The 13,922-nt window shown below is 38.6% G+C and overlaps 1 protein-coding gene across 4 annotated transcripts in view; it reads right to left on the bottom strand.

The window, feature by feature from the left end:
* triqk (triple QxxK/R motif containing) overlaps positions 1 to 13,922 on the bottom strand; it is a 43,397-nt gene that overhangs the window by 24,659 nt on the left and 4,816 nt on the right. For 2 of the 4 annotated variants that reach the window (XR_009806407.1, XM_061897185.1), the window contains exon 1: positions 11,484 to 11,638. The exons of 1 other annotated variant lie outside the window; for it this stretch is intronic. The gene's annotated coding sequence lies outside the window, so the exon portion shown is untranslated. Of the gene's footprint in view, positions 1 to 11,315; positions 11,369 to 11,483; positions 11,639 to 13,922 lie in introns of those variants that run through there. One more of the 4 variants, XM_061897186.1, reaches the window with a different exon arrangement.

Raw genomic sequence — 13,922 nt, forward strand, 5'->3', positions numbered from 1 at the left:
CTTGATTTATTACAGCATTTGGGAAGCCTGTAGTTGAGTTTTATTATGTAAATGTTATATTTTTGTCAACATGTGATAGCATGGACCCTGCCATTTAAAACTAGGCTGCTACATTACGTATGATTAATGTAACTACAGCTGAAAAAATAGTACAATAGCAATAGGAGAGACTATTCATCCCGGAAATCTATGGAGTTCATGTTAGTTCATGTGAAATAACAGACAGACAGGGCTTTGCTGCCCCTAACACACACACACACACACACACAGCAAAATGAGCTAACGTAACGCTAAAAGCTAATTAGCCTTCACATCACCTCAAGCCAGAACTGTGAACTGCAGTTTAAGTTTCTAAAATGTCAACGGGCTCATACTGATGTTTGTAATAGTTGTGACTGGAAGGTGTTTTTTATCATTTGGGGAGTGTACGATGTCCGCTGCTAAACACATGTCTGCTCGACAATGAAGCATTTACAACATGCGTTCTGAATACGCACTGCTGATTGGCTGTTACATCGCTCTGAATACGCACTGCTGATTGGCTTTGTATGTAACCAATCAGATGGTTGTGTGGGCGGGCCAATGCTGGGTGTTCACTGCTCAGACAGAGGCAGAATGCAGAGCAGCTTGTTAAGACTTTAGAATACAAACTCGTTCGATACAACCTCGTAACGAACCGAAACCCCCGTACCGAAACGGTTCAATACAAATACATGTACCGTCACACCCCTACTGCCAATAGAACAAGACAATTCGGCTTGTCAAGATTTTCCAAAACAAGTAAAATTAGCTAACCTCACTGAACCCAAAATACTTTAAAATAAGTATATTCTCGCTAATAAGTGCACTTTTCTTGGTGGAAAAACAAATGAGACCTTTATGATCAATATGTTGAAAAATATTCTTAAGTAAATGCTAGTGCCATTATCTTGACATCATGATTTTTTTTTTCATGCTTGAAGTAAGAAATAATTACTTTTAAGAAGTAGTTTTATACTTGTGAGTGTTGATGACGCAGCTTTGCAACAGTTATTATTCTAGTTTCAAGCATGTTTTACTCAATATAGATCATAAAATCTTAGCAACAAGCTGTAGAATCTTACTGAGATAATTTAGGACCAAAACACTTAAACCAAGTACAACACTAACATAAAATATGCTTTGTGAGAAAATGTATCTTATCAAACAGAAAATAAGCAAATACCACCCTTATTGGAGATATTTAATCTTACTTAGATTTCAGTTTTTGCAGTGAGCAGTGTTGCTCGCTTAATAGAGTAATAGAGAGGAACTGCTGTATTTTCCCGATATCATTTCAAATCCTCATTGAAAGTTAAAGTACTGCCGATAGTCACACACATGTGGTGAAATTACCCTCTGCATTTGACCCCCGGGTGGATATATATCAGAATATCGGCAAAAAAGCCATTATCGGACATCTGTAGTTCTTGTCTTACATAAGGATTGTGAATGATAGACAAAATTCCCCGAAAATTGCAGGTCCCCTTTAAGCAGACCTGGGCAAAGCTTGTTGAGCTTTTCAATCTGGCCCGCCGGACATTCCCAAATCATTTTTTTTAGATCTTTAAGAAGGAAACTGTAGCTGCCATTATGATGTGCAGTGATGTTTTCTAATGAGCGTAAGTCTTCAACTATCCAAAGTATTTCAATGCTGTGGTGTCCCCCAAGGATCTATTCTAGGCCCCATCCTGTTCGCTCTATATCTCCTCCCACTTGGAGAGATTTTTAAGAGGCATGGAGTGTTTTATCACTCTTATGCAGACGACTGCTAAATTTATATGCCGATTTCAAAAGGCCACGGCCCCCTGACGCCCCTTCTCAACTATCTATGCGACGTCAAGGTTTGGTTAGCCCAGGATTTTTTAATAATGAATGAGGGAAAAACTGAAATTTTAGGTTTTTGGTCCAGCCCTCACTGACTTGGGACCATTGCCAAATGATGTGCGTCCCAAGGTCCCCAGCCTTGGTGTCACTATAGACAGCGATTTTAAACTTGACAAACAAGTCAATGGCGTTTTAAAATCGTGTTTTATCATATTCGTCCTTTAGCAAAGGTAAACCCGTTTTTATCTTTTAACCCTTTTGAACAAGTCGAGCATGCTTTTAAATCAAATCGTCTGGACTAATGCAATGCACTTTATGCTGGCATTAGCCAAAAAGCTCTCTCCCGGTTGCAGTTAGTCCAGAATGCGGCAGCACGACTTTTAACAGGGGCCAGGAAACGCGAGCATAAAACCCCAATTCTTGAGAGTCTGCACTAGGTCCCTGTTCATTCTAGAATTGATTTTAAAACATTGCTGTTTGTTTTTAAAGCTTTACATGGACTGGCACCTCATTATATCTCGGACCTCATCCAAATTTACACTCCTGCGCGCGTTCTGAGGTCCGAGAGCCAGCTCCAGCTAGTGGTGCCCAAGACCAGACTCAAAACCAGGGGAGACAGGGCCTTCTCTGTGGTCGGCCCTAAGCTCTGGAACACTCTGCCCCTCCATGTTAGAACTGCTCCCACAGTGGAGTGTTTTAAGTCTCGTCTTAAGACCCACTTTTATTCTTTGGCTTTTAACACTACGTGAGTTGTGTGGTCCTCTGTGTTTTTTTGTTTTTTTGTTATTTCTATTTATGTTTTTAATTGGTTTTACCCTCTAAAATCGGTTTTGATCATATTTATTTATTTTTTATCGGTTTTATTTTTTATTCAGTCATTGGTGGAGCGAAGAATATTTGAATATTGTTTTTAATATTGTTGTGCAGCACTTTGGAAACGTTTATGTTGTTTAAATGTGCTATACAAATAAAGTGGATTGGATTGAATGCTTGGAATCTGCGCTTATGGATGATATACTAGTTACTATGGTAATCTAATTAGTTGCAATGGTCATCTAATTAGTCACTATGGTCATCTACGTCACAGCAGCTCAGACGAGGCACCAAGCAGTGTGGGCGGTAAGCGTTTCCACGGACGTGGAAGGAGATTTTCACAACAAAGTTTTAAAGCTTAGTGATATATAGAATAGAAAGTACTTTATTGATCCCTGGGGGAAATTCAGCAAATATCAGATGTATCAGATTTTAGGTGGGCTTATTTTGTACCCTTCGCATTCATGTTTCAGCGTTTGTTGCGTTTCACTTGATTGTAAAATATGTCGATGGAAAGGGGGTGTGACGTTCATGTGTTGTCAATATTCACTGTTTTATCCTTCATAGAAAAATGTAAAATTCCATTACGTTTTCTAAGGCGGTCTGTCATAACGTTTTTAGCCTTCAATCAGACATTATTGTGAGGTTTTGTATTAGTGTTCCTAAAAACAGATATACCGGCCCCCAGAAACGTTGTTTCTCTAAATTTGGCCCCCCCGAGTCAAAATAATTGCCCAGGCCTGCCTTAAAGAATCCTTTAGTGCTCGGTGTGTGACAATAAACATGTTTGTATTTTAATTTGAACATTTGGTTTGGTACTGAATTCCCACGGGGTTTGCATTAAAGTGTTTTTTTCTATATTCGTTGCGGGAGCGCAGATCCATTCATGCAGTACATCTCCACAAGCCTGGGGAGTGTGCATCGTGGAAGTGTGCAGAATCACTCGGATTACTCTCAATTGTTTTCTTTTTTTTAGCCTCCCCGCAGGTAGAAGAGAACATTTTGTTTCCCTCCACTCTTATGCCGCTACTATAAATAGTATCATTTGTCTATAAAATTGTACACCTCTGCATACCATTGTACTCTTTACATCAAAGGCAACCACAAAAATAAAGAAATATATATCCATTTACAAAAAAGAATAACTTAAACATTGTTTTTTGGCCCGTAACAAAAAATATTTAAATTGCCTGACAAAACAAAAGTATACTTATTTAAACTACAAAAATTTTTTTGACCAACTTGAACAATTGGATACTGAAATATAAATTAAATCTCAATAAGTAATAATTAATTCTGATGTATCAGCGACAATAATTCAGGAGCACAATATATAAAACACCAATTTACAAAACTTGTTTTGTGAGGAAGTCAGGATTTATAGCTACAATGAGCAGTGATGTGTGATATCACTGATTTTCTTTCCGATCCGACAATGAGCAGTGATGTGTGATATCACTGATTTTCTTTCCGATCCGAAAAAGTAAAATTCAGGCTGGTATCGGCGATACTGATCCGACAATTTGTGCAAATATACCTAACGTGTCTGCAAAAGTTTTAAAAGCTGTGTGTTTTCAGATAACATATGTATCTAAAAAAATAAAAATAGCAAAAAATAAACATGTCAAGCAAAAAAGCTAAAAACTAATAAATATACTTAGTCACCTATAACAAAGAAAATAAATTAATTTTTTTTTAAATATATATATATATATATATATATATATATATATACACACACATATATATATACACACATATATATATATACATATATACACATATACATATTTGTACACATATATATACACACACACACATATACATACATATATACACATCTATACACACTCACACATATATACACACACACACATACATATATATATATATATATATATACACACACATATACACATCTATACACTCACACATATATACACACACACACACACACATACACACATATATATATATATATATATATATATATATATATATATATATATACACATAAATACATACAATTATTCAACTTTTATAATATGTTTTTAAACAAAAAAATTATCCATTTAAAAAAAATTTTTTAACAAAAAAAGTATAAAAATGGCCCCCATATACTTTTCAGTAAGCGGCCCTTAGTTGAAAAAGTTTAAACACTCCTGATCTAAAACATAAAAATAAATATACCTAAAATATACACAAAGTTTAGTTAATGAAAAAATTAAATACTTGTGAATTATTCTTTTTTTAATTACAACAACCATAATAAATATGGACATTATTATTTCTGCACAGGCATTTATTACTTGTATTATATTTGTATTATATTGTCTACCCCTGTGGTAAATTTTTAAATGTGCTTTATAAATAAAGTTGATTTATATTCTTACATGGAAAAAAACAACTAGTAAAAATCTAAGAAAAAATTTAATAGAAAAATGAGAAATGTTTTAACTAATAATTAATAACAATGATTAGACACTCATAATACATAACTGACACAATACATGTTTTTAGCATTTTTTTTAACAAAATCATTTTCATTTGGAGGATCGATATTGGAGCATAAAAATCAGGTATCAGTGGTATCGATGTCCGCACATCACTAACAATGAACACGTTTTGTATTCCACAGCTTTGCAAAGCGGGGTCTGAAGGATGATACTGATAAAGCATGTTCCCCAGAGTCACACTAGTTTCACATTACAGTAAACCCATTCGTTCCAAGTCTTTGTAAGGGCTGATTAAACCTTCAAGGGTTGTGACGTATGCGAACGAATAGAGTCTTTTCAGTAAACCAGGGAGAACTGATTTCGAGTTGAGATCTGTTGGTTTAGATTACTTTTTTTTTTTCCACGCGCATGAACATTTTGCATCGACAACTGCCCAGCGTGCGTGCGTGCTATTCAACTGGCAACTGGACTAAAAAATTTGTCAGAAACCCGGCAGCATGTTGTACCTGTTTGTTTTTACTTTAAAAAAAAACCTACTCAGTGGCCTAGTGGTTAGTGTCCGCCCTGAGATCGGTAGGTTGCGAATTTAAACCCCAGCGGAGTCATACCAAAGACTATAAAAATGGGAGCCATTACCTCCCTGCTTAGTAGTCAGCATCAAGGGTTAGAATTGGGGGTTGAATCACCAAAAATAATTCCCGGGCGCGGCGAGCGCTGCTGCTCACTGCTCCCCTCACCTCCCCTGCGTCAAATGCAGAGGACAAATGCGTGTGACAATCATTGGTACTTTTACTTTAAATTTATAGATATTTTTATTTTTATTTTAGTTGGATTCACTTTTCGGGTTCTTTATTCTAAAGCAGGGGTGTCCACAGCGCGGCCCGAGGGCCATTTGAGGCCCGCAACTAATTGTTTACCGGCCCGCCACACATTCTGGAAATGCTATTGCAAAAATGAAAAACAACACTTAAAAAAAGGGAAATGAGGTGAAATCTAACGAGAAAAAGTTGCAATGTTGACACAAAGCTGCCATGCAGGCTGTTTTTTTTTTCTTTTGCCATTGCTCAAAAAAAAATAAAAATGACAAAAAATCTATGTTATAATGAATTATTTTCAAGGCTCCAATTACTTCAAGTATTTCACTTTAAAATGTTTTGTGTTGTAAATATTGCATAAATTGTGTGGTTGCCATATAAAAACATCAAAGTTTTCTTACAAAAGAGCATAAAACAAACAAATAACAGTTCAAATGTAAAATGGATGGATTTTGATCCTGTAACTAATGTGTTGAAAGTAAAAAAAACCTAATAAAAATGTATCACTTTATGAGTGGGGCACCCTTTGGATCCCAAATATATTTATTGGTATCTTATTAATCTTTTCACTTTTATTACTCAAAAAATATAAAGTAATTAAAATCAATGGTGTCCTGCATTATTGATATTTTAGGGCTATAATTACTAAATACTGCATATTTCAGTTTTACTATTAAAAAAAAGAAGGAGCTTTTGACAGAAAAGCCATAAAACCTTTTTTGTATTACTTTATATCAACTTAAAGTTGATATAGAGATTTATTGTAAGCATTAAATACAAAATAATAATTTGACTTTTTTTTAACATTTTAATGACTGAGACCCTTTATGGTCCCCGGGACCCTTAAAGGTAAAATTTAAAATTTTTAAAAAATCCATACATTTTGTTCTGGTTTGGAAATGACAAAATATCAAAATGGCCCCTGCACGTTTTCATTTTTCCATGTGGGGCCCGCAGTGGAAAAAGTTTGGACACGCCTGTTCTAAAGGGTAGTAGTCCAAGCGCACACACACCAGGGATACATTTTGTACTCACATTTTAATTACATCCTAATTTCATTGTAGTTTTATTTAAACATTTTATATTGGCAAAGTTGGGAGAGTGGCCGTGCCAGCAATCTGAGGGTTACTGGTTCAATCCCCACCTTCTACCATCCTAGTCACGTCCGTTGTGTCCTTGAGCAAGACACTTCACCCTTGGTCCCGATGGGTCCTGGTTAGCGCCGTGCATGGCAGCTCCCGCCATCAGTGTGTGAACGTGTGTGTGAATGGGTGAATGTGGAAATAGTATCAAAGCGCTTTGAATTCCTTAAAAAAGGTAAAAAAAAAAAACGCTATACAAGTACAACCCATTTACCATCCGTTCAAGCATTTTATACTTATTAGTTGTGTATAGCTCGGTTGGTAGAGTGGCCGTGCCAGCAACTTGAGGGTTCCAGGTTCGATCCCCGCTCCCGCCATCCTAGTCACTGCCGTTGTGTCCTTGGGCAAGACACTTCACCCACCTGCTCCCAGTGCCACCCACACTGCTTTAAATGTAACTTAGATATTGGGTTTCACTACATACAAACCCTGTTTCCATGAGTTGGGAAATTGTATTAAACGTAAATATAAACTGAATACAATGATTTGCAAATTCATTTCAACCCATATTCAGTTGAATATGCTACAAAGACAACATATTTGATGTTCAAACTGATAAACATTTTTTTTTTTTTGTGCAAATAATCATTAACTTTAGAATTTGATGCCAGCAACACGTGACAAAGAAGTCAGGAAAGGTGGCAATAAATACGGATAAAGTTGAGAACATCCCACAGGTGTGCAGGCTAATTGGGAACAGGTGGGGGCCATGATTGGGTATAAAAGCAGCTTCCATGAAATGCTAAGTCATTCACAAACAAGGATGGGGCGAGCTGTTGTATTTTACGCTTCATAATGCGCCTCACATTTGCGATGGGAGACAGGTCTGGACTGCAGGCGGGCCAGGAAAGTACCCGCACTCTTTTACTACAAAACCACGCTGTTATAACACGTGGCTTGGCATTGTCTTGCTGAAATAAGCAGGGGCGTCCATGATAACGTTGCTTGGATGGCAGCATATGTTGTTCCAAAACCTGTATGGACCATTCAGCCTTAATGGTGCCTTCACAGATGTGTAAGTTACCCACGCCTTGGGCACTAATACACCCCCATACCATCACAGATGCTGGCTTTTGAACTTTGCGGCTATAACAATCCGAATGGTTGTTTCCTCTTTTTTCTGGAGGACACCACATCCTCTGTTTCCAAGTATAATTTGAAATGTGTACTCGTCAGACCACAGAACACCTTTCCACTTTGCATCAGTCCATCTTAGGTGAGCTCGGGCCCAGCGAAGCCGGCGGCGCTCAGGATATTTTTGATAAATAGGTTTGGCTTTGCATAGTAGAGTTTTAACTTGCACTTACGAATGTAGCGACCAACTGTAGTTACAGACAGTGGTTTTATGAAGTGTTCCTGAGCCCATGTGGTGATATCCTTTACACAATGTCGGTTTTTGATGCCGTACCGCCTGAGGGATCAAAAGTCTGTAATATCATCGCTTACGTGCAGTGATTTATCCAGATTCTCTGAACTTTTTGATGATTTTACGGACTGTAGATGGTAAAATCCCTAAATTCCTTGCAATAGCTCGTTGAGAAATGTTCTAAAACTGTTTGACAATATGCTTACAAATTGGTGACCCTCGCTCCATCCTTGTTTGTGAATTACTTAGCATTTCATGGAAGCTGCTTTTATTACCAATCATGGCACCCACCTGTTCCCAATTAGCCTGCATACCTGTGGGATTCCATATAAGTGTTTGATGAGCATTCCTCAAATTTATCAGTATTTATTGCCACCTTTCCCAACTTCTTTGTCACGTGTTGCTGGCATCAAATTCTAAAGTTAATGATTATTTGCAAAAAAAAAAAAGGTTTATCAGTTGGAACATCAAATATGTTGTCTTTGTAGCATATTCAACTGAATACGGCTTGAAAATGATTTGCAAATCATTGTATTCCGTTTATATTTACATCTAACACAATTTCCCAACTCATATGGAAACGGGGTTTGTAAAAGTGCTTTGAGTCACTAGACCAGGGGTAGGGAACCTATGGCTCTAGAGCCAGATGTGGCTCATTTGATGACTGCACTTGGCTCTCAAATAAATCTTAGCTGACATTGCTTAACACGATAAGTAATGAATAATTCCGCTGGTAACCACTGTGTCAAAAATAACATTCAAAATATAAAACATTCTCATGCATTTTAATCCATCCATCTGGTTTCTACCGCACCTGTTCAAGTCGCATTAATGGTAAGAAGTATTTTATTTATTGTTGGTTAGCTTCAGAATAACTGTTATTAAAAAGAATAAGAGACTTATTGTACTCTAAAAATGTTGGTTTTACTTAAAAATGCACGCATTTAGTCGTATTCAGTCTTAAAAACAAATATTATATGGCTCTCACGGAAATACTTTTTAAAATATTTGGCTTGTATGGCTCTCTAAGTCAAAAAGGTTCCCGACCCCTGGACTAGAGAAAAGTGATACATAAATATAATTCAATTCAATTTTTCTCTATATTTATAAAAGGCTACACTTTTTTTACTCGTGACGTCACTGTCAAAGCACAGCAATATACATAGTTTCGTCCTCTCCAAGGTTCTCATAGTCATCATTGTCACCGACGTCCCACTGGGTGTGAGTTTTCCGAGGATGTCGTAGTGGTTTGTGCAGCCCTTTGAGACACTAGTGATTTAGGGCTATATAAGTAAACATTGATTGATTGATATAAAATTATAGCCAATATTTTAAAATAATTTACATAAATACAGTATTTGTATAAAATTTAAAGGCCTACTGAAACCCACTACTACTGACCATGCAGTCTGATAGTTTATATAAACACTAGCAACACAATAAGCAGATAAGGGATTTTCCAGAATTATCCTAGTAAATGTGTCTAATAACATCTAAATCGCTCCCACTGCCCTCGTCTTTTTTTTCCTAGTCCTTCACAGTCACTTTCCTCATCCATGAATCTTTCATCCTCGCTCAAATTACTGGGGAAATCGTCACTTTCTCAGTGCGTATCGCTCTCGCTGCTGGTGGCCATGATTGTAAACAATGTTCAGATGTGAGGAGCCCTACAACCCGTGACGACACGCGCACATCCTCTGCTACTTCCGGTACAGGCAAGGCTTTTTTATTAGCGACCAAAAGTTGCAAACTTTATCGTCGATGTTCTCTACTAAATCCTTCCAGCAAAAATATGGCAATATCGCGAAATGATCAAGTATGACACATAGAACGGACCTGCTATCCCCGTTTGAATAAGAAAATCTCATTTCAGTAGGCCTTTAAATGTAACTTAGATATTGGGTTTCAATATGTAAACGTGCTTTGAATCACTAGAGAAAAGCGCTACATAAATATAATTAAATTCAATTCAATTTTTCTCTATATTTATAAAAGGCTAAACTTTTTTTTTAACTCGTGACGTCACTGTCAAAGCACAGCAATTATACAACCGAATGAAACAAAAAAATATATAAAATTATAGCCATCCATCCATCCATCCATCATCTTCCGCTTATCCGAGGTCGGGTCGCGGGGGCAGCAGCCTAAGCAGGGAAGCCCAGACTTCCCTATCTCCAGCCACTTCGTCTAGCTCTTCCCGGGGGATCCCGAGGCGTTCCCAGGCCAGCCGGGAGACATAGTCTTCCCAACGTGTCCTGGGTCTTCCCCGTGGCCTCCTACCAGCTGGACGTGCCCTAAACACATCCCTAGGGAGGCGTTCGGGTGGCATCCTGACCAGATGCCCGAACCACCTCATCTGGCTCCTCTCGATGTGGAGGAGCAGCGGCTTTACGTTGAGCTCCTCCCGGATGACAGAGCTTCTCACCCTATCTCTAAGGGAGAGCCCCGCCACCCGGCGGAGGAAACTCATTTCGGCCGCTTGTACCCGTGATCTTATCCTTTCGGTCATGACCCAAAGCTCATGACCATAGGTGAGGATGGGAACGTAGATCGACCGGTAAATTGAGAGCTTTGCCTTCCGGCTCAGCTCCTTCTTCACCACAACGGATCGATACAACGTCCGCATTACTGAAGACGCCGCACCGATCGCACTAAAATTATAGCCAATATTTTTAAATAATTTCCATAAATACTTTATTTGTGTAAAATTTAAATTATTCTGATCCACATTTTATCATATAATTGATACGGAGTGTTTAAAAAAAAAAAACATTAAGACAATAATTAGTAGTTTTTGTACAAGAATGTCTTTACAAAGACAATGCAGATTTATTTTTTTAAAATGACACAAAAGCGTGAGTGCAAAAAGTAAGCTTACCTCTTGTACCGGACGCCTAAAAAGTGAGAGTATAGCGTACAATTCCTCACACAGCTGTTGGTAATTCCGTTAATTCCATCACCTGTTTCTCCTTTCGCATAAACGCATCATTTCAAACTAAACATTCCAGTATTGTTCGTTCACTCATTCATAGGCGGATGTACTTACCCCGTTCGCGTTTGTTGTGGTTTTAAAGAAAGTAGATGTGGCAAACAGCGGCAAAAGCTTGCGATTTTTTTTTTTCTTTTGAAATGTTTTTATTGTACTTTGCTCTTCTTTCCCTCCACGCCAGCGAGGCAGTTGTTTACACCTACTTCCGGGTTTCCACGTCAACAGCGGAGATAGACAGCGACGTTGCCCTATCAAAAACGAGGAATGGCTGTCGCGTCAGCCGATGGCAGGAGAGTGGGGGCGGGGTGACAACACGTAGTGGTTTTTTTTTTTTAAAGGTTTATTTATAAATTTCAACAATTACAAACAGTAAGTCAAACAATATAAACATTATAAAACATTATGAAAACAGTACAAAACAGCGCCAGGGGGTTGTAAGTTCAAAATAATAAAAATAGAATACAAAAATATATATATATATATATATATATATAATAAACAAAATGCAAAGCCGTAGGCTTATTCAGATTCATCAAACAACTTAAATTTGGAACACAGCATCATCGTTTTCACAGCTTTTTTGTTGTTAGAGGTAGAGAGCGTTTTAATGTAAAGTTCCAGATCTTTTTTAAAGGCACAAAAGATAGGACGGGTATTAAGAAACTTACATTTATGAATATAAAACTTAGCCAATAAAATAATGAGGTTGCAAAGGTAGAATTCCTTTTCAAATTTTTGTTCATACAGTGTAAAACCAAAAATCACATCTTTAAAGTAAAGCACAAATTTGTCATAAATATTGTCCAGGATGAAGCGACAGATGCCCTGCCATAGTGATCGAGTGTTTTCACAAGTCCAAAACAAGTGGTTAACAGTCTCTGGGAACACGTAGCGGTTGACGCCAGGCGAAAGTAAATAACGACGTAGTTATTTACTGAATTTGAGTGAGTCTATGGCTTTGCACTTTGTTTATTATACATATATTCTTTTGTATTCTATTTTTGTTACTTTGAATTTACAACCCTGGCGCTGTTTTGTACTGTTTTGTAACGTTTTGTACTGTTGTTGGACTTATCTTGATTATTGTTTCTCGTCTGTTTGTAAATGTTGAAATTTATAGATAAAGATTAAAAAAATAATAATAATAATAATAATGACGTAAATATTACGTTGTTAATTTGTTTTGGCCAATTGAAAAACCTTATCTGATATAGCTAATAATTATGCAACATCTTATAGTACTTTTCAGTCCATTAATGGTTTATAAAGAATCCGTGAATCAATCAATCAGTTGTTTTTCCATTTGAAACTGGCCTTTAAACTGTAATTATTTTATATTATATCATATCCTACATTGTATACATATATATTATAGAAAACTCCATTATATTATTTACCACTGTAACCCTAACAAGAACAAGCGGTAGACAATGGATAAATTATATTATATTATATTATACCATGCTACATCGAAGACCTTTATGAAGAAGAAAGAAGATTTCCCTCGCCCGGGTCACCGGGGCCCCCCTCTGGAGCCAGGCCCAGAGGTGGGGCACGATGGCCATGGGGCCCGGCCGGGCACAGCCCGAAGAGGCAATGCGGGTCACCCCTCCAATGGGCTCACCACCCATAGCAGGGGCCGTAGAGGTCGGGTGCATTGTGAGCTGGGCGGCAGCCGAAGGCAAGGCACTTGGTGGTCCGATCCTCGGCTACAGAAGCTAGCTCTTGGGACGTGGAATGTCACCTCACTGGGGGGGAAAAGAGCCTGAGCTAGTGCGCGAAGTCGAGAAGTTCCGGCTGGATATAGTCGGACTCACTTCGACGCACAGCAAGGGCTCTGGAACCACTTCTCTCGAGAGGGACTGGACCCTCTTCTACTCTGGCGTTGCCGGCAGTGAGAGGCGACGGGCTGGGGAGGCAATTCTTTTTCCCCCCGGCTCAAAGCCTGCACGTTGGAGTTTAACCCGGTGGATGAAAGGGTAGCCTCCCTCCGCCTTCGGGTGGGGGGACGGGTCCTGACTGTTGTTTGTGCTTATGCACCAAGCAGCAGTTCAGAGTACCCACCCTTTTTGGGAGCACTCGAGGGAGTACTGGAAAGTGTTCCCCCGGGTGATTCACTTGTCCTACTGGGGGACTTCAACGCTCACGTTGGCAACGACAGTGAAACCTGGAGAGGCGTGATTGGGAAGAATGGCCGCCCGGATCTGAACCGAGTGGTGTTTTGTTATTGGACTTTTGTGCTCGTCACAGTTTGTCCATAACAAACACCATGTTCAAACATAAGGGTGTCCATATGTGCACTTGGCACCAGGACACCCTAGGCCGCAGTTCCATGATCGACTTTGTAGTTGTGTCATCGGATTTGCGGCTTTATGTTTTGGACACTCGGGTGAAGAGAGGGGCGGAGCTTTCTACCGATCACCACCTGGTGGTGAGTTGGCTGCGATGGCGGGGGAGGATGCCGGACAGACCTGGGAGGCCCAAACGCATTGTGAG

Source organism: Nerophis ophidion, linkage group LG04, assembly GCF_033978795.1.
Source record: "Nerophis ophidion isolate RoL-2023_Sa linkage group LG04, RoL_Noph_v1.0, whole genome shotgun sequence".
NCBI classification, from domain to species: Eukaryota; Metazoa; Chordata; class Actinopteri; order Syngnathiformes; family Syngnathidae; genus Nerophis; species Nerophis ophidion.